Source organism: Mirounga leonina, unplaced genomic scaffold (assembly GCF_011800145.1).
Source record: "Mirounga leonina isolate KUSES-001 unplaced genomic scaffold, KU_Mleo_1.0 Mir_199, whole genome shotgun sequence".
Taxonomy (NCBI): Eukaryota; Metazoa; Chordata; class Mammalia; order Carnivora; family Phocidae; genus Mirounga; species Mirounga leonina.
In genome coordinates this window covers 5,109,889-5,132,473 of record NW_023270498.1, presented here as the reverse complement: position 1 = coordinate 5,132,473, position 22,585 = coordinate 5,109,889, and positions in this window count along the sequence as shown.

Below are 22,585 nucleotides of genomic sequence, written 5' to 3'. Positions count from 1 at the left end.
CTTTCTCCTAACTGTTCTCCACTCGTGGAATCTCGTCTATGCATGTTGCTGAATTGTGGAAACCACTACCTGCCAAGGTCAATTGGAATTACAGCCCCCTGTGCCGGGGCCTGATTTGTCCCCTTCCAGCTCTGTATCAGCTGCATGTGTACAAAGCATGCTTTCCATTCCATCTCACCCAGGCCATTGATAAAGATGTTAAACAATACTGGGCCCAGGTCCAACCACTGAACAACACCTGTTCTGTTACTCTGCGTATCACTGATCCATTGATAGCCACTCCCTGGGTAATGCTCGCCATGCATTTTCCCCCTGGCAAACTAGTATATATCTCCAGAAAACGTTCCTTGTTCAAGATGTTCAAAAGTGAGAAACAAGAACAAATGTGACATGGGTCAGTATTTAATGGAATGTGAAATCATTTTCTATGTGAAAGAAAAGAACCATGAAGCTTCACTAATGTGTCTTGGGTGTAAGAGAAAATACAGCAATTAATCGTTATGTAAGGGAGTTGAGTTGAACAGCCCCGTATCTACACTCCACTTATTTTTTTTTAAAGATTTTATTTATTTATTCTACAGAGAGAGAGAGACAGTGAGAACAGGAACACAAGCAAGGGGAGCGGGAGAGGGAGAAGCAGGCTTCCCGTGGAGCAGGGAGCCCGATGCGGGACTCGATCCCAGGACCCTGGGATCATGACCTGAGCCGAAGGCAGACGCTTAACGCCTGAGCCACCCAGGCGCCCCTCTAAACTCCACTTATTAACAAACCCTAACGCTTATTAACAGGTTGTTTGCAATGTGCGCATTATAATTAACTTCCAAGGACAGTGCAGAACCAATAGCTTTCACAACAGACTATTCATTTTTCCCTATGCCACTTTTTCCTGTTTGATATTGTTCTCCATCTAGCTGCTCATAATTCAAACATTTCTGACTCGCTGACATCTTTCTAGTTTATGGTTTCTACCTTAAAATAAAACTAGACCCAAGCAGAACATGGAGCTAAGTTGAAAAGAGTCCGGTCCCAAGAGTGAGTTTGGCCTAAACAGCGTCATCTAGAATTTTATTTTGACTTTCCGATCGACCCTAAGAGTCATACAGTGGGATGAGATCTGTCAAGTGGGTATTTTGTCTTTTCTCAAAGCCCTGCACTCCAAAGGTGCCTCAGCTTGCCCCGCCCCCCGAAGAGCCCCATCAGGTGTCTTCTGCACCCAGAACTGCGGCTGGGAGGGCCCCCCAGGAGGTGTCCAGCCCTGAGTCTATCCTGGAGGAGCCATTGATCGTGGCTGAGTGTGGGCTGCTGAGTCCCAGAGCAGGGCTCGAGTCCCAGCTCTGTCCCCACTACCTGTCTGAACGCAGTCAATGATTTAATGCCCTGTCTCCTCCTCTGTGAAGTGGGGGTAAATCATTACTTCAGGAGGGGTTTTGAGGATTTTTAGTAAGTTAATATGTTTAAAAAATAAAATATCTGTCACATAGTAACCAGTCAGCTTAAGAATTCTAGAAGTCGGGCGCCTGGGTGGCTCAGTTGGTTAAGCGACTGCCTTCGGCTCAGGTCATGATCCTGGAGTCCCGGGATCGAGTCCCGCATCGGGCTCCCTGCTCGGCGGGGAGTCTGCTTCTTCCTCTGACCCTCCCCCCTCTCATGTGCTCTCTCTCTCTCTCTCATTCTGTCTCAAATAAATAAATAAAATCTTTAAAAAAAAAAAAGAATTCTAGAAGTCCATGGTACATGGACATCAGGGAAAGAATGGGTGAATTTCAGCTGAAGTCGAGGACTTAGTTAGTACATATACATACATACATAATTCACTGCTAATAGCAGTATTCTCGCTTGGAAAATGGTGCTACTGTGATGAAACATGCTAACTACACAAGGACTCTCTGGGCCGTATTTGCAACTGATGCGTAAGTCTAAAATAGCTTGAAAACGTTTCGGTTTTCACCTGGTTGCCTCAGTCAGTTAAGTCCGACTCTTGGTTTCAGCTCAGGTCCCGATCTCCCCGTTGTGGGGTGGAGCCTGGCATCAGGCGCCATCCTCAGCCCAGAATCTGCTTGAGATTCTTTTCCTCTGCCCCTCCGCCTGCTCATGTGTGCTCTCTTTCTCTCTCAAACAAGTAAATAAATAAAATACAAAAAAATAATTCGAAAACATTTCAAAGTGTTATTTTTACTTTTTTTTTGCTTTTTTTTTATTCTTATGTTAATCCCCATACATTACATCATTAGTTTTAGATGAAGTGTTCCATGATTCAAAGTGTTATTTTTAAATGTAAAAAATATTAAAGTTCTATTTAGTGTTTTAAAACTGCATGGGGGGTGTAACTTATTCTTCCTTACTGCTCTTGATGCTTTCTTTACATTTTTATCATTTTAAACACACGCATTTCAGAGAGGGCTGCATGGGAGGTGAGGCCCGCACTGAGTTTGCTTTGCCCACGGGTGGGTGATTGTGGCCGGGGCAGGGGCAGGTGAGGTGGAGTCTGGAGCTGTGTGGGGAAGGGGGAGGTGAGGCTGGGTCCCCCAAGCCCGGACACTTCTTCTTCTTCTTCTTCTTTTTTTTTTTTTAATATTTTATTTATTTATTTGACAGCGAGAGAGGGAATACAAGCAGGGGGAGTGGGAGAGGGAGAAGCAGGCTTCCCGTGGAGCAGGGAGGACACCACCTGGAGATTTGGTTTTGTTTTGGTTTTAACTGCAGAGGATTCTGGCACCGTTCCCTTCCCACGCCCTCTCACTCAGGAATGGGAAGGAACATAAGCGTGGTGGTGCACCCTGGAGCATGAGTCTCAGAATGCAGAAGCCAGAAGCAGCACCCGGTCATCGGGGCTCATTGGCTGCATTGCAAACGTAGAGTCCAGAGGCAGAGAGCAAAAGGCAAAGGACCTGCACTTGCAGGCATCAGGGCAATTTGCTCCTGGGATGCAGGTGTCCCGGCCCCTCTGGCTCTGCTCTTCTCTTCCCCCACACCTGGCCTCCGCATTTGTGCTTCTCCCTGCTCCCCAACTCAGGAGACCTCCGTTTTTAGCTGCCTTATCTCCTGCACTTTGACTCTATCTCTCAGCTAATTCTTTGGCTTCAAAACTCCATTTTCAAAAGGTTCACATGATCAGGATTGTTCTCTCCAGAAACCAGCTTCCAGAACATGCTCCTGGCTCTGCAGATGGCTCCTGGGGTCGGACTCCGCACTGCCTGGGCTGACTTTGCCTGGGCACCTTTCATTCTTTGGGACAGCAGACATCAGCTTACTTTCTTCTGTCCTGTAAAATAAAAAAAAGGAACTTTTAGATTCATCCTTCATCGCCAAGGTTGCACCCACCTCCAGATCAAAAATACATGGCAAACGCCTGGTTCAGCGTGAGACGTTCCACGGGTCGCGGATCCAGCAACGATGCCCAGGCTGTTTTTGTGGGTCTGTAACCCTGAATCACCATTAGGGTCCCCAAGGAGGACCTTCCAGCTTCTCTGCAGCAGGATACAGATACTATCCCATTCACCTTTGTCTCTCCTTGCTTACTGCAGGTCCTGGAACAGGATGGGCATCGTGGCACACTTTTGTTGAACAAAATGAGAAGATGCCAGAAAAGAGTCGGTCCAGGTAGCATCTGAGTGCATGGCCAGGCAACGCAGCTGTACCAGCTCCAAAAAGGGCAGTCAGTCTGGGCACCTCAGACAGCCTCATCCGGAGAAACACCTGGAAAGAGAGTGTGAAGGCATACCAGTGCAGGGACCGAGATGTCCAGAAGAGACAGTGGGGATGACGAATTGAGTCCCATGAGTCAGAGCTGAAATATTTTCTCCCGAGTGTACTCTTGCTTTATTGGGTCCCCTCAGTCTCGGATAGGACAGTCACAGGACAGAGCAAATGGCCAGCGGGTTGATGTCACTGTGTCGCTATGGGCTTCTCTCTTTGCTCTTAGCGGAGATACGAACAGTTCTGGAAGCTGGCTTCTGGAGAGAACAAGCCTAGTCTGTAAGCAGAGACTTCTGCCTCTCTCTCCCCAGGCATCTGTGGGACCATTAAAGCCAACTCACAGTTGGAAAAGAAAACCTCAGGCCCCAAAATGGTGTCAGTTAGGTCGAGGCCCCAAGTCAGGAAGCCAAGACTGAAGACCTAACCCAACCACAGTTTCCACCCCCAGGAATGCAACGTTTAACCAGTCCACATGGAATTTCCAGGTCAATACTAGGAAATGTACTGATACGCCCCTTCTGTTCCCCTCAGGAAGGCAACCTTGCCTAAGCAGTGCATTCCTTGATGAAAAATGTCTTTCTTCTTCTCTTTTAATGCCCTCTCGCTGCCTTTAAAAACCTCTCTTTTGTGGAGCTCACTGGAGCTCTCCTCTCCTTGCTAGGTGGGATGCTGCCAGATTCATGAATCATTTAATAAAGCCAATTATATCTTCAAATTTTTCAACTTTACTCAGTTGAATTTTGTTTTTTAGCAGTTGTCAGCCTGGTGCTCCCCAAAGCTGGCTCCATCCCCACCCCCACCCCCAGGTTCTTAGCTCCCACTCTCTGGAGCCACGAAGGATGGACCCTCCATAGGACCGAACGAGAGGTCTTAGAGGCAACGGTGGGTATCTTACAGAAAAGCACGTGTGCCCCTCACCCTGTGGCTGAAGCCCTTGGTATCTCTGCTCCGTAAAATACTTTCCCTGAGTCCCCATGGATACCCCTGAGATGTCAGCAGTGATCGATGTGCCCTGTAATTCAGAATTTTAATTCTGCTGTCTCCAGACCTGACGGTTTCCAACAGCGTCTTCTCCCATCTCCTGGGTGTCTTGATCAAGTTGAGTAAATTCACTTAAGTTCCTAATTTGCTCAGTGTTTTATATTTAAATCAGGACTGGATGTTTGACTTTTACTTGCCTTTTCTGCATTAATTGAGGTGATCATATGGTTTTTACTTTTTATTTTATTGACATGGTGAAACAAAACACATGATTAAATTTTGAACGTTAAAGCAACTTCTCGTTCCTAAGGTAAATCCACTTTGTCACTGTGTTTCATCACATTACATTTAAAAAAAAAACAACATATTATTGAAGTCAATTTGCTAAAGTTTTGCTAAGACTTTTTACATCTATGCTCATGAAGGGCATCGGTTATCCTTTTTTAAAATCCTCTTAAAATATTTTTCTCTGGTTGTGGCCTCAGTGAATGAGCTGGGGAACATTCCCTCCTCTTCCACTTTGTGGAGGAGTTTCTGTAGAGTTATTAATTCTTCCTTCAGTGTTGGTGAAACTCACCACTGAAACCATCTGGGCCTGGAAGAAGGCTTTTGTTTACAAATTCAAAGTCATTAACAGACTCTGGGAATTGTAGGCGATTTCTTTCTGAATGTACTTTGGCAGTTTGTGTCTTTCATGAAATTTGTCCACTTTATCTAAGCTGTCAATTCTATTAGGATAACGTCCATGATGTTTTTATTTTTTTTTTCCCTTTTAAGATTATTTATTTATTTATTTATTTGACAGAGAGAGACACAGTGAGAGAGGGAACACAAGCAGGGGGAGTGGGAGAGGGAGAAGCAGGCTTTCTGCCGAGCGGGGAGCCCGATGCGGGGCTCGATCCCAGGACCCTGGGATCATGACCTGAGCCGAAGGCAGACGCTTAACGACTGAGCCACCCAGGCACCCCTATTTATTTCTTAATATCTGTAGAATCTAGTGGTGTGACCGCTCTCATTCCAGGTGCCCATAATTTCTATCTTTTCTCTTGGTTTTCCTGATTAGCCTGTCTAGAGGTTGGGGCCAGTCTTACTGATCTCGAAGAGCCGATGTTTGGTTTCATTGATTTTTCTCTGAAGTTTGGCTGCATTCTATTTTATTTATTTCCTCTCTGCTCTTTATTATTTCATCTGCTTAGTTTGGATTTACTTTGCATTCCTTGCTCTAGTTTCTTAAAGTGGAAACTGAAGTCACCTCATGGAAACCTTGCTTCTTTCCTAATACAGTTCTTTACTGTTTTCTGTCCTCAGGCTGACCTACCAGCATCCGACAGAATTTATACCGTGTGTTTTCATTCTCATTCAATTCAAAACATTTTCTAATATCCGTTTTGACTTCTTATTTTACCTCTGGCTTATTTAGCTGTGTGGCATTTATTTTCCAAATATTTGGGGTTTTCCAGATACTGACTTTGTCACTGGTTTCTGATTTACTTCTGTTGCGATCACAGAACACACTTTGCATGATTTGAATCCTTTTATGTTTTTTGAGATCTGAATCCTTTTATGTTTTATGGTCCAGAATTTTTTTTTTTTTTTTTTTTTTTTGCCTTGAAGACTATCTCCTGTCCACTTGGAAAGAACACACATCCATCCTGCTGTCATTGGGGTAGAGTGCTCTCCTTGACTTGTGGTTAGAAGAACAATAAACTCCAAGGTAAGTGGAGGAAAGGCAGTAAGGAAATTTTCAACTTTAGCATGCTCCTCTCCTGGGTTCATAATTGCCAGTCTATCTGAGCTGTATATTGCCTGGAAGATACGCCTGGTATAGACCGCACAGTGCTTTAAAGTGTCTAAATAATTTCAACATTTAAAAATTGCATTGGAGGGGTGCCTGCGTGGCTCAGTCAGTTGAGCTCCCGACTCTTGGTTTCCGCTCAGGTCATAACCTCAGGGTCGTGAGATCGAGCCCCATGTAGGGCTCCACGCTAAGCAGAGTCTGCTTGAGATTCTCTCTCCTTCTCCCTCTGCTCCTCCCCCTGCTCAGATGCACTCTCCTCATAAATGAATGAATGAATGAGTGAATGAATATCGGATTAGATTCCCTGCCAGGTTTCTGGCTCCCGGGGCCTAAATAATCCCAGCCCCATGTGACAGGGCTAGGCGTATCCAATCCTGCTGAAAATCCTGAGGGCAAAGTGGAGGCCAGGTTTATGAAGGGCCCTGAGTGTTACACAGTGCTTAGATTTGACTTTTCTCAGGCAGTGGGAGCCAGTGAAGACTCTTCCGGGAGAGTGGTGTCGGTTGGTAGCCTGGGGCAGGACTCGTGTCCAGTCAGGTCATTCTAAGGCAGTCTGCGCATTATAGGAGCTAGAAGAAGCCACTGGAGGCTGGCACTGCGGTCCAGGTGAGAAATTATGAGTGTTTGAAGCATTGGTCTGAGTGTCACGAAACTGCTGGGTCATTTTCTGGCCCCATTGAAGGAAGAGGGAGGCGTGTTGTGCCTACTTCCTCTTAGGCATTAAGCACGTCTGTCAGGCTAAACTAGGTTGGTTCAAATGGCCTCTGGGGGTTTTCCTTGGCCCTAAAAACATCATTCCTCTGTTTATTCTCATCAGCTAGAGCTGCTAAGTGACCAAAACAATGAAGAGGGAATAAAGATTAAAGTCCAAAATTGGGGGCTGACTACTCTACACTTGCAACTCACAAGACCGAGAAACAACCATGGACCAGCTCCTCAAGTTTCTGGAATCGACTCCTTATCACTTGGGAGTTTAGGCTTTTCCCACTTATTTGATCTCTCTTCCACATAGAGTAACCACAGTGAAATATGCCAGTCCTTAACCGTGTCGTCTGAGATGACAAACCTTTGAGCGTGCCAGTTTTCTGTGTGTGTCTTGGCAGGGGTTCTGAGACTGGAAATCTTATGGTCTCCGCGGCCAGAGCACCCACAGACACTTCACTTTGTTCCTAGTGCCTTGCAGCCTGGAGCACAGAGAGGCCCTCTCTCTCTCTACGTGGGAAATGCACCTCCACTCCTCCGGGTTCTAGAGCTCAGGATATTGCCTGGGGAGCTTTCCCTGTATTCGCTTAAAACTCTCTAGAGAGATTATATTTTGGAAAAGGGACATCCATCCCTTACTCTGTTCTCAACTCAACTACATGCGCTCTTGTGCAATACACACACTCACATACACATAGGCACACGCATACACACACAGGCAAACACGTGTGTATGCACACATACATATACAGAAACACACACTTTCATGTCCCTGTACACACATGCACACGCACATCGGTACATGCATGCAAATGCATATCCATAAACACATGTATACACATATACACAAATGCACATGCATGTACACACACAGATTCCCTGCAAATAACTGGGGCAACCCACAAGACTCGACTCTCCATTGACAGGAAGAGAAGCCCTGAGTTTTTCCTCTTCTGACTCATCTACCGGTTTATACTTGCAGGCTAGTTATCCTCAGCCAACCTCTTACCCCGAAGATGATGTCACACAACGAAATGGAAAGATAGGACAGCCCACTGGCCCTGTTCAGTCCTTCCTTTCCTATTTGTGGGCAAGATGTGCGTGCGCCAGGAAGTGAACTATGAAAACAGCAGAGTTCGTTTTGTGCAGCTTCCACAGCTCTGCTATGAAGGAAACACGCACGCACGTATGAGCCACGGAATACACATGTGTCACATATGAGCCACGGGATACACGTGCGTCACGTGCAAGCCACGGAATACACGTGTGTCGTGTGCAAGCCACGGAAAACACGCATGTCGTATGCATGAGCTCTCCCACAAATTAAAATCCACTCCCACTTAAAACTGACATTACACAATATAAAGCTAGTGCTAATATTCATGCTGACAGCTTAGCATTTTTGGTTTTTCTCTACTTAGGATGACCGGAAATGGCACATAAAAACATTGTGGCAAGTTGAAAGACAGATGATGGAAAAAAAAGGGAAAGCTTTCTATCTTAGTACCTCTAGCTGCATCCTCACCCACCTGCCCTCCACCCAGCTTTCGAGCCAAAGACCTGCATTGTCATTTCCCCCTGGACTGCACGCTGCCGGGCCCTGGGAGCCTAAGGACGGTCTCTGGTGGAAGTGAAGGAAGTAGGAGGACATGAGGCAGGGAGACATGTCCTGTCACTGCTAATCCCCAGCTGGAGACAGATGCTAAATGAGCAGGCTGCTGCAGTCCCATTCCACTGCCTCTCCCTCTTAGTCTCTGGGGTCTCGCCACCACTTCCGGGCAGCTCTTCAGCCCCAGAGGCCCCCACCCTGCCCTGCTCCATCCCTAGATGAGAATGGCTGAGTTTTGCATCCACCTTGGACTAGTGTTGGGACAGTAGGTCATGCCGCTCCATGTGGCCTTGTGTGTCGGGGCCACCTACCCCTCGTGTGGGCTTGCTGTTTCCTCCTCTTCAGAGAGGGGGTGGCTGTCACAAAGACCAGGTGGAAGCCCAGCCACTCAGAATCACACCCCCCTCATTCTTCCCAGGATCACTTGGTGCTTTCATGAGTTGTGAAAATATGGGACAAGCAGGTCCCTTTGGCCCCAGAGGGGTGACCTTGTGAGAATGATTTGTTCTCTGTCTGACTTCAACCCATTGTTTCGCCCTGGTTGAAGCAGAGCTGGAGATGGGGCCCTCCTGCTCTAGAGTCCAGGAATCCATCCTGTCCCCCAGGGCCCTGGGGTCTGGTATATGCCTGGCAGATGCCTGGGAAGTTACTAGAAAGTGCAAGCTTCCACTTTACACAAGTTGGCAACAACCTGTCATACCACCGATGGGCTCTAGCCCCCACTGAGTAAGATCTGACCTGTTTGCCCCACTTACTCTATGGAATTCTTGGATAAGCCACCAGGAGTGGGAGCCTCAAGATGGAGGAGTTGACTTACTGCCAAGGAGGCATGTGATGGTCAAGTGACTAACTGGAAAAACAAAAGTAGTATGTACAGAGGTGTAAACATTCCAGAGGTTACATGCATGTGAGACATTTGTTAACTCGGGCAAATTTTTAACCTGGCATGTAGGCGGGAGATAAGTCTGCACAATTCTGGCCTGTCCATGTTGACACCTGCTGTGTCTGAGAACCATCTCCGTGCTTGGTTTTTCATTCAATCAGGGAAAGAAAAGAAAAAATGGGATTGCAATATGGAACCCAATAGGCCTGCAGCATTCAAGGCTGATATTCCAGTCTGCGTTTTCACTTTAAGAAAACGCACGAGTCCCTGGCAAGGAGAAGAGTGATGTTCTTCTGCTGAGCACAGGAGAGAGGTGCACCAGGAAACCCTTGTCTGGGCAGCGGCATCTCCACTCAACCATGACCCTTCTGACTCGGTGGGCAACATGCAGCAGCTCTTGGGGAAAGTTGCCTATGTTTCTGTTGTTGGTATGTGAAAAGTTTCCGGGTAAATAGTGAACCCTTGTCATAAAGACATGCGTGGAAGCAGAGGCCTCCCTTCTGAAATATCTTTCTAGAGAAAGCCAGAAGCCTAGACCAATATCTCTGTCATTATGAATCAGCAGATTCTCAAAAAACACTCCTGGAGAATATGTTTGTTATAGACCTGGGGTTTCCTAGGCTACCATAGCCTGAAAACAAGAATAATACACAACCAAGCATATGTGAGATATATACACATATGTAATAAAATAAAATAAAAATACGCAGCTTTAAGAAAAGGACACGATCATGCCATTTGGGACAACAGGGATGGACCTAGAGGGTATGATGCTAAGTGAAATAAATCAGACTGAGAAAGACAAATACCATATGATTTCACTTATATGTGGAATCTAAAAAAAAAAATGAATAAACAAACAAAAAGCAGAATCAGAAATATAAATTACAGAGAACAAACTGATGATTGCAGGGGGAGGAGATCAGCAAAGTGGGTGAAGGGGAGTGGAAGATGCAGGCCTCCAGGTATGGAATGAATAAGTCACAGGAATAAAAGGCACAGCTTAAGGAATATAGTCAGCAAGACTGTAACAGTGATATATGGTGACAGATGGTAGCTACAATTGTGGTGAACATAGCATCATGTACAAATTGGTGAATCACTATGTCATACACCTGAAACTAGTATGACGTTGTGTGTCAACCATACTGAAATAATAAAAAAAAAAATAATGCTCAACTAGCACCCAGCATCAGATCACCTAAACATTTAGGGCAAATAGTAACAGAACTAAAAAGAGAAATAAACAGCAATACAATACAGTTGGGGACTTTAAAACCCCACTCTCAGCAATGGATAGCTCATCCACACAGAGAATCAAAAAGTAAAAGGTAGATTTAAACAACACTGTAGACCAAATGGACATAACAAGCATACACAGAATATTCCATTCAACGGCTACAGAACTCATATTCTTCTCAAGTACGCATGGAACGTTCTCCGAGACAGACCACATGTTAGGCCACAAAACCAGTCTCAACAAATTCAAGAAGATAGAAATTAAATCAAATATCTTCTGTGACCCCAATGGAAATGAAAGCATAAATTCATAACAGAAGGAAAGCTAGAAGATTCACAAATACATGGAAATTAAACACATTCCTAAAGAACCGATGGATCAAAGGCTAAAGCAAAAGTGAAAATTAAAAAAGGATCTTGAGAAAAACGACAGTGGAAACACAATATACCAAAACTTCTAGGATGTAGCAAAAGAAGTGCTAACAGGGAAGTTTATCATGATAAATGCACACATCAAGGAAAATGAGAGATCTCAAGCAGATAGCTTCACTTTATACCACAAGGAACTAGGGAAAAAAAAAAAAAAGCAAACTATGCCCAAAGTTAGTGGGAGAAAGGGAAATAATACAGATTAGAGCAGAAGTAAACAAAAAAGAGAAAAGGAAAACAATAGAAAAGATTAATAAAACCAAGAGTTGATCTTTTGAAAAGATAAGCAAAATTGACAAAACTTTAGCTATACTCACCAAAAAGAAAAAAAAAAAAAGGAAAGAAATAGAAAGGACTCAAAGTTATAAATGAAAGAAGAGACATTACAATTGACATAAGATCATAAGAGTCTGCCTTGAGCAATTCTGCACCAGCAAATTGGACAACCTATGAAAAATGGATCCATTCCTAGAAACACCCAACCTACTGAGACTGTGTCATGAGGAAATAGAAAATCTGAACAGAACAATAATAAGTAAGGAGATGGAATCAGTAAGAAAAGACTAGACCAGACAGCTTCACCGGTGAATTCTACCAAACATTAAAAGAATTAACTCCAGTCCTTCTCAAACTCCTCCAAAAAAATTGAAGCAGAGTGAACACTCCCAAACTCACGTTATGAAGCCAACACTTCCCGATACCAAAGCCAGGTAAGAACACCACAGGAGAAGAAAACTGCAGGCCAGTATGCCTGATGAATATAGATGCAAAAATTCTCAGCTGAAAACTAGCAAAGTAAATTCAATAGCACGTTAAAATGATCATACACTATGACCAGGTGGGATTTACTTCTGGGATGCAAGGATGGTTCAACATCTGCAGATCAATAGGTGTGATACCTCACAGTGATAGGATGAAGGGTAAAAATCACATGATCTTTTCAATAGCTGCAAAAAGGGCATCTGACAAAACCCAACATCCATTCCTGATTAAAAACTCTCAACAAAGTGAATAGAGGAAACATAAAGGCCATGTAGGGCAAGCCCACTGGTAATGTTATTCTCAGTAGTGAAAGATGAAAGCATTTCCTCTATGATCAGGAGCAAGAGAAGGGTGCTCACCCTTACCACTCCTTTTCAACATAGTATGGAATTCTAGGCAGAGAATTCAAAAAAAAAAAAGTGGGGCACCTGGCTGGCTCACTTGGTAAAATGTGTGACTCTTGATCTCAGGGTTGGAGTTCCAGCCCCATGTTGGGTGTACAGATTACTTAAAAATAAAAATTAAATTAAAAAAATTAAAAAAGAAACAAAGGGTATCCAAATTGGAAAGGATGAAGTAAAATTGTCTTTGTTTTCAGATGGCATGATCTTATATGCAGAAAACTCTAAAGACTCCACCAAAAAACTGTTAGAACTAATGAACAAATTCAATAAAGTGGCAGGATACAAAGTTAACCTACAAAAACAAGTTGTGTTTCTATACCTGAACAACAAAACATCTGAACAAGAAAGAAAGAGGACAATCCCATTTATAATAGCATCAAAAACAATAAAATACTTAGGAATAAATTTCAGCAAGGAGGTGAAAGGTATCTACACTGAAAGCAATAAGACACTGATGTAAGAAACTGAAGGACATAAATGGAAATTTTCCTGTGTGCATGGTTTGGAAGAAATAATATCATTAAAATGTTTATACTACCCAAAGTAATCTACAAATACCTATCAGTATTCCAATAGCATTTTTTACAGAAATAAAAAAAAAGATCCTAAAATTTGTATGGAACCACAAAAGACCCTGGATGCCAAAGCCAGCCTGAGAAAGAAGAACAAAACTAGAGGTATCATGCTTCCTGACTTCAAACTACACCACAAACCAATGGCAATCAAAACAGTATGGTATTGGCACAATTACAGACATGAAGATCAATAGAACAGAATCAGGAGCTCAGAAATAAACCCATGCGTATACAGTCAACTGATATTTGTCAAGGGAGCTGAGAATACTCAATGGAGAAAAGATAGTCTCTCTAATAAATGGTGCTGGGAAAACTGGATATTTACATATAAAAGAATAAAACTGGACCCCTGTCTTACACCAATCACAAAAATTAACTTGAAAAGAATTAAAAACTTGAATGTGAGACCTGGACCATAGAACTCCTAGAATAAAACATAGGGAAAAGCTCCTTGACATTGGGCTTGACCATGACACAAAAAACACAGCAACAGAAGCAAAAATAAACAAAGTAGGACTACACCAAACTAAAAAGCTTCTGCATAACAAAAGAAACCATCAGCAAAATGAAAAGGCAACCTGCAGAACAGGAGAAGATATTTGCAAACCACATACCTGACTGATAAGGGATTAATATCCAAAACACATAAGAAACTCATAAGACTCAATTGCAAACAAACACGCACACAAACAGAAACCAAATAACCCAATTTCTAAATGGACAAAGAACTTGAATAGACATTTTTTCAAAGGTGATATTTAAATAGCCCACAGGTACAAGAAAAAGTTGCTCAGCATCACTCAGCATCAGGGAAATGCAAATCAAAACCACAATGAGATACCACCCCACACCTGTCAGAATGGCTAGTATCAAAAAGATAGGAGATAGTATGCGTAGGCGAGGATGTGGAGGAAAAGGACCCCTTGTGCACTGCTGGTGGGAATGCAAAGTGTACAGCCACTCTGGAAAACAGTTTGGAGGGTTCTCAAAAAGTTAAAAATAGATGCGCCATATGATCCAGCAATTCCACTTCCGTATATATCTAAAGGAAATTAAATTCGCATCTTGCAGAGATAACTGCCCCATGTTCACTGCAGCATTATTTACAAGAGCCAAGACATGGAAACACCTAAGTGTCAATTAGTGGATGAATGGGTAAAGAAAATGCGATATACATGTAGAGATACAGGTTTGCAATGGAATGTTATTCAGCCATGAAAAAGAAGGCAATCCTGCCATGTGATACAGGATGGATGGACCTTGAGGGCGTTATGCTGAGTGAAATAAGTCCGACAAAGACAAATGCTGTGCGTTCTCACTTACGCGTGGAATCTAAAAAAAACAAGCTCATAGATACAGAACAGACTGGTCGTTGCCAGATGCTGGGTGGGGTGGGGGATGGGCAGCAAAATGGGTGAAGGTGGTCAAAAGGGAACACATTTCCAGTTATAAGATGAGTAAGTCCTGGGGATGTAATGTACAGCATGGTGCCTACAGTTAACAGTGCTGGACTGTATATTTGAAAATCCCTGAGGGGAGCCTGGGTTGCTCAGTCGGTTGAGTGTCTGACTCTTGATTTTGACTCAGTTCACGATCTCAGAGTCCTGAGGTCTAGTCCCATGACAGGCTCCATGCTGGGCATGGAGTCTGCTTGAGATTCTCCCTCTCCCTCCCCCTCTCCCTGCCCCAGCTGGTGCTCTCACTCTTTCTCTAAAAAAAGGAAGGAAAATCCCCGAGAGTAGATCTCAAAAGTCTGCAGCACAAAACAAAACAGTTCTAACTCTGAGGTGACCAGTGTGTTAATTAACATTGGGGTGAGCATTTCGCCACATAGACATACCCGAAATCATTATGTTGTGCACCTTAAATATACAATGCTATCTGTCAATCCTACCTCAATAAAGTGGGAAAATAACAAAATAAATGATGCCCAAAGACAGTAACAAATGAGAATGTTCCTGCCTCTATCCCTTTACCCTTCAGAAACTCCCAGCCGCTGACAGCTCTGGGAGTCTCCCAGGGGTGTTCTTACACTGCATAGATTAGTACTCTTACATACCCGGTGGCACCCCGAGCCCCTCCTGCGTCTCTCCGTCCCTCGCCGCTGCTGTTACCGTAGCTCACTTCTAACTACCATATCCGCCATCAGTTGCCCCTGATGCTAGTAGCTCTTTCCTTCACTGTCCACAAAGCACTGTGCCTCAGGGGCCACTGCCTCTTGGACCTGCCAGAACCAAAAGAATCCACAGAGGTCTAGACCCAGTCACAATCTGGAGAGTGACACTGAATGAGGCTAAAAGCCTCCAGCCCTGCTGATAACAAAACCCTTGGTTCCTTGAGCTATTCCTCCGCCCTTTACAATGAGCCCCTTCCGGGCAGTGTCTCAGCTCTTCCTGAGATGTGAGCCCCTGGCAGATTACTGCTCTGTCCACCTCACATGCCTGGACTGGCCTGATGCCAAAGATAAACACAGAATAGGTGTCGGCTGAGAGCCCTCCTAAATACTAAAAGTTTGGGAGTATAAGAACACAGAACCCTGTTTCTTCCTCTTTTTTCTCTTTGGGAAATATGGCCCATAAACTCACTAAAACGATGGGATTATCACTTTAGAAGGGAGGCACAACAAGCCACCAATATTCAAAACTATAAATCAGAAACTTGGAAATATCATTATATCTCATCCCCACCCCGCTCTTGAACTATGTTAGAGAACAGAGTTTTAGCACACAGGGCAGTACGAAAGGTAACATGCCATGCTGCTAATTCCAGCTTGGCTTTTTGGAATAACATCGGAATTGAAGGAAACTGAACAAGCATGAAAAGATATGGTCATATGTTCTGAATCTTGAGCTGACCCCCAAACCAGGCAAGTTCTCAAAGGCAAAATCATTTATAAAGGCAGAACACCCAAGAGCCCAGGTCAGAAAATCCTATTTGGTCAAAAATCCAAGGATGCAAGTACTGAAGGGCTCGTATTTCCAGAAAACACGGCGAGGAATCCTAAACCCAGTTGCATAATCCTTGTGTGGGTTGACAGCGTAGGTGGAAAGTTACATAAATTCACAGGCTCAACGTCTCGGCAGAAAGGCGAAGAGAGGGTTCCTCTTCATAGCACATGATGGGAAAGCACAGCTCTTAGTGTGAGCTCAGCAGGAGAAAAAACTGTGACAGCTGGTGGCTAAAATCAAAGCTTCCTGACAGAGTAGCCAGACCTACACATTCTCTCCATTCGCTGTTTGGCAGTGAGCACGGCACACATTTGCTGACAAATCCTAAGTGCCGGAACTGCCTCTGTGTTGAATGGTTCATGGAAGAAACGGGTGCTGGGCACAGATGAAAGCAATTGTGTTTGCATAATGACCAAGAATATAAGGTCCCGGGTAATGTCTGGGCACAAGACCTTGCTCTGTGTAATCTTGGGTGATTTAGTTAATCTCCCCAACTCTTAGTTTTTCCATTGCTAAAATGGGGACAATAGAACCTTCTTCCGGGTTGCTTTAAACATCAAATGATTAGGGTTGTTAAGAGTTCAACACAGTGCTTGGCATCTAGTATTTGTCCTTAAATGTTAACAATATAGTTACTGATTTAGCCAACACCTATTGTCTGTCAAGTACACAAAGTTGGTTATTATGGTTATTATTAAAGAGAGAGAAAGAAAAAGAGATGGATATTTTCTGGTATGCTGGAGGGTGATCCAAAGAAAGGAGCCAGGGATGGGGATGGGGGCTGATTTAGCCCACACACTTGTGATTTTGAGACCAAGCATATGCAAACCTTTCCCGGAGGTCCCAGCCGGGAACAGCCCAGAACCTACCACCTCATACCTGGTTCTGGCATGGTCCTATTCCCTCTCTCCCAGTTCCTATTCTGGTTCCTTCACTGCCAGAGGACTCTAGGGTTGGAGGCAGCAGGGTCCCGATACCCCTCCGTCCAGCCCCCGACAATAGTTTCAGAATTCCTGGGAATCCAAACCAGTCCTCTGCATTTCCTCCGAGGGTGCTAATATCTGACACCACTTTGTGGGTTCTGTCCCTTGGATTAATGTCTGATGGGTATTCAAATGGAATTAGCCCAGACAAGGAGCAAGAGGTGAAGCTATAACCAATTATTTTTTAAGAGGTCCTAATCAAAGAGTAAGGTGCATGGTGAGAGGGCTGGAGTCTGAGGATAAGCTACCATTAGTTCCCAAATTTTTCTGTGCTTGACCCTATCCGTAAATTACCACTTTGGAAAAAACATAGTGTAATAATCATCAAAAGGATTAATTCTTTAAAATACATAATACACCTTTGAGGAAGCAATGGCTTCTTAGATATGACATGAAAGTACAAGCAACTTAAGAGAAAATAGATTAGTTGAACTTCCTCAAAGGTAAGAAATTTTGTGCCTCAAAACACGCCATTAAGAGTGTGAAAGAGTAACAATATGGGAGAAAATATTTGCAAATTATATATATGATAAGGGACCTATGCACAAAATACATAAAGAACTCTCAACTCAAAATATACAGACCAGGGGCACCTGGGTGGCTCAGTCAGTTAAGCATCTGACTCCTGATTTCCCCCCAGGTCATGATCTCAGGGTCCTGAGATCGAGCCTGCATCAGGCTCCACGCTCAGTGGTGAGCCTGCTTGAGATTCTCTCTCCCTCTCCCTCTGCCCCTCTCCTCCTTCAGGTAAGTGCTCTCTCTCTGTCAAATAAATAAATAAATAAAATCATAAGCGGGTGAAAGAACAACTCACAGTATGGGAAAAAATATTTGCAAAATCATATATATGATAAAGGACTTGTGCACAGTATACATAAAGAACTCTCAACTGAAAAATATAAAGATGAAGGACCTAATTTCCAAAATGGGCAAAAGACTTGAATCACATTTCTCCAAAGAAGGGACACAAAAAGTCATGAAGCACATGAAAAGTTGGTCGGCGTCATTAGTCATCCAGGAAATGCAAACCCAAACCACACTGAGATACCACTTCACAGCCATCAGGATGTCTGTAATCAAAGACAGACAGTAACAATTGCTGGCAATGATGTGGGGAAACATTGTCAGTAGGCTGGAAGATGATACAACCACTTTGGAGAGATAGTGTGGCAGTTCTCGAGGGGTGAAATATGAAATTAGCCTATGACCCAGCAATTCCACTTTAGATACACACAAAAGGGAAATCAAAACATACATCCACACAAAAACTTCCGTATGAATGCTCATAGCGGTATTATTCATAATAGACAAAAAGTGGACATTGTTGAAATGTTCATCAGTTGATGACTCTAAACAAAATGTGGCCCATCCATGGAATATTACTTGGCCATAAAAAAGAATGAAGTATGGGGCGCCTGGGTGGCTCAGTTGGTTGAGTGTCTGCCTTCGGCTCAGGTCATGATCTCAGGGTCCTGGGATCAAGTCCCACATTGGGCTCTCTGCTCAGCGGAGAGAATGCTTCTCCCTCTGCCTCTGCCCCTCCCCCTGCTTGTGCTCTCTCTCTCTCTCTCAGATAAATAAAATCTTTAAAAAGAAAAGGGAAGGAAGTCCTGGCATATGCTATAACATTGAAAACCTTATGCTAAGTCCAAGAAACCACATTGTTGTATGATTACATTTATGTAAAATGTCTTGACTAGGTGAACCCAGAAAGAATAGAGGTTGCTAGAGGGTAGAGTGAGGGAGGAAGAGGGAGAGAATGCTAATGGGTATAAGGTTTATTTTGGGGGGGGTGATAAAAATGTTCGGAAATTAAGTAGTGGTGATGGTTGCGCAAATCTGTGTTTAGCCACAGAATTACAAAGCCACGGAACCGTATACTTGAAAGAGGTGAATTTTATGGAATTTAAATTATATCTCAATAAAAATAAAGGGCCCTACATAAATGTTTCTTTGAGTGTCAGGTAAGGATCTCAGGTAAAATTAGTCCTGTTTAAACCATTCAGCATTCTAAAAAAAAAAAAAAGATATTAAATTCTCACCCAAAGCAAACTCGAGAATGTAACGGGGAGGGAGTGAGCTCTGGTGTCTCTTCTTGATCTTATAAGGACGGTAGTCCTATAGAATTAGGGCCTCTTCCTTATGACCTCGTTGAACCTTAATTACCTGGCAAAGGCCCTATTTCCAAGAACTAGTCCCATGGAGGGTCAGGGCTTCAGCCTTTGTATAATTCAGTCCGTGGTACATTCAAAATAAATATCCACTTTGGTATTCAAATTGTATTGATCATACAGTACACTTTCTTCCTTTTTAAAGGTACTTAAATTGTATACTCAGGCCCAGCAAAACCTGGCTCTGGCCCCCATTATTCCTCTTACAGAGGAGGACATGAAAGCTATTTAGGAAGAAGTGCTCGGCTCTCAGTCACTCTGTGGCTGAGTGGGCCTGCCGCTACACAGAGCGGGGCCCCTTGGTCAGCAGCCTCCACATTGCTGGGAGCCTGTTTCGCAAATGCCGGACCCACTGTGCCAGAATCTTTTAACAAGATCACAGGAGCATCTTGTGCATATTCAAGTTTGGGAAGCCCTGCGGTGGGCGAGGCTGCCTCCACCAGCCGGCAGATTTCCTGTGAATGCTTCCTATCCTTTCCTTCCCATAGGGGAAGCTGGAGTGACTCTCGGCGTGGCCCAGGTACCCCAGCTCGACGCAAGGGGGGCCGAGTGCACAAGGGGTGTGGAGCACGGACAGGCTGTTTCTGCCCCAGGTGGGCCCATAGAGAGGAAAGGTGAGGTCTGGAAGGGGAGGCAGCAGCCAAGGAGGGGCCTGGGCTCAGAGCAAGGGAAAATGTCCCTAAAAGGGCCTCGCTCTGGTTCCTGCTCCTCGGGTCCAGAGCTGCCAGCAGGGTAGTCCAGAGCCATAGCCAGGGCTGGCCAGGGACCAACATGGTGCCCTGGGACACAGAGCAGGCTCAGCCATGCTCTGTGCACGAAAGGGGCAAAGGTTCAGCTTTCAGGCAGCGAGTGCATGGGAAGGCAAGACCATGTCACCACCACAGTGTGCTTGAGCCAGGCAGCCTGTCTCTAACCTGGTGTTCCTGATGGGAACTGGAAATCGGCTGACCTGGGAACATTTATATCACAAAAAACTGGCAAATGCTACCAATCCAGGCTTTTTTTTTTTTAATGATTTTATTTATTTATTTGACAGAGACAGACACTGAGAGAGAGGGAACACAAGCAAGGGGGAGTGGGAGAGGGAGAAGCGGGCTTCCCATTGAGCAGGGAGCCCGATTCGGGGCTCGATCCCAGGACCCTGGGATCATGACCTGAGCCGAAGGCAGACGCTTAACCGACTGAGCCACCCAGGCGCCCCCGAGGCTTTTTTTTTTTAAGAGTCATTTTATTATTTTTTATTATTTTTGAATTTTTTATTGTTATGTTAGTCACCATTTTGAGTCATTTTAAAACATTTGTCACGCCACTAATAAAAAGTTACATTTTAAGGACCAAAAAAAAAAAAGATCACTAAAATTCAAACCTGGTGTGTTCCATCTCTTTCAACAAAACATCCCCCTTCCTCATATAGCATTTGTCTAAAGCCTTGAGATCCAGAATATTAAGCTTGTCTTTAATATTTACCTCCTGAGCAGTTTCACTTAAAAAAATAAAAAGAGAGAATGATGTGTAAAATAATAAAGAAGATTAATAAGAAAAAAAAATTTGTCAGCACATTCCTGGATATTTCCAACACCTGAAATAGATAACGTAGAGATAGTCAGTATCTGAAAAGGTGTTAGTTTTAGTCAAGGGAATTGAAAAATGTGCAGGGGGGAGAAGCAGTAAGAAAATTAATGGCCTTGTCTGGGATTGTGCTGTTTGCTGTAAAAGGTCGGCGGGTATGGCAGCACAGGAGGGTGTCCTCTTCGAGGACTCAGCAACAGTCGAACAGTCTTGGGGACCGCCCCCAGCCTTCTGCTTCTCAGCCTCTGTCTGGAAGAGCTAAGCCCCTGTCTGTCTTCTGTTTCCCTTCTTGAGCTCCATCTGCAAGGTGTCTCCACATCACACACAAAGGCTGGCCTACGGCAGGTGCTCCCAAGAATCTGTTGAACTGCTCAATTTTGAAAACGCCTCTACCCTGGTGGATCTACTGGGATCCTCACCAGTAAGGGAATTTGTGTTGCAACATACAGAGCAGTTGGTCCCCTGTCTGCTGGCCTCCCGGGCTCTGCACCGAGCCCCACAGCTGGCCCACGGGATTGCCAGGTCCAGCCTATTCCGACTCTCCGCTGAGGGCCTTGGGAGCTCAGCCCTGCTCCAGTGGCAAGTCTGACTCCGTCCTCTGCCTCATTGTGACATCTCTCCCCAGACCCCACCTTCCACCCCATTCCTGACCAGTGGTGCCTGTTGGGTTTTAAGGTTGGAGATGCCTGGTGGCCTCTAGGAATTGGTGGTTGAGGCTTGAGATCCTTCTAGGCCTTCATCCCTGGAGAGCACCTCGAATCTCAGCCCGGAGGTGGGATACTGCCTCCTTCTCATCATTTTCTTTAGACATGAACTGTCTTGCTGAGAAACTCTTCACCAGCTCCGATTCCACCAGCCACCTCCCACCAGGAACCTCCTCCTGCCTTTGCCAGGCCCTCAGGTTACGGGTGATCTGTGAGCTGGATGTCCTGCTGGGGTCCTCAGCCAGGTCCAGGCCCATCATCCCTGGTCCACTTCTGAGCTCTGGTCCTGCTCAGGTTGCCCTTTCCCACGTGGCGTCCAGAGCAAAGGGGGGCTCCTGGTCCTGGGAAGGATCCTGTGACCCAGAAACCTAGAGGTAGAAGGAGTAGTAGTGAATTCATTCATTCAGTGCACTCTGTGTTTATGGAGCACTAACCCCACCTGCCTGGCACTGTTCCAGAGGCTGGGTGGGGGGCGGTTCACCGAGGAATAAAAGAGGCAAAAGGCCCAATACTCACTGAGATCACATTCTGGGGAAGAGACAGATGATGATAACAAAGTCAAACTGTATACTGAAGATGATATGCCCTTAACCTATTTACATTCCATTGATATGAAATGTATACACCCATATTTATTTGTATATTTATATAAATGTATGCAAAATTTATATATATATATTCATAAGCAACATTTTATTTATAAATGTAAACAAGCATAAGCAAACACACCGGAGGCTTTCCAGGGGAGGTTTCCCTTCTATGCAGGGAGCAGGGAGCAGGAGGGAAACTCCTGTGGAGAGCATCCCAGGCAGAGGCCTGAGATGGGAAAGTGCTCAGGCATTTGGAGAACAGCCCAGAGGCTGAGCTGCACTGCGCTGAGCCCCAAAGCCATGTGCAAAGGAAGGAACAGGGTTCTGGGTGGGCCCACCAGCTGAGCAGCCGAAGGCCTTGTGGGTCATGGCAAAGACTGCATTCCCTAGACTGGTCTCCCTTTGTTAACGAGAAAGCAGAGGCCGAGGGGGAGAAAGGCTCAGGCAGGCCTGGGGATACCTCATCCAAGCATAAGATAGGAAGAGAGCAGGGCTCCACCGCACATCATTCTGCAGCCTCACCTATTCTGCGTCTTTTCCAC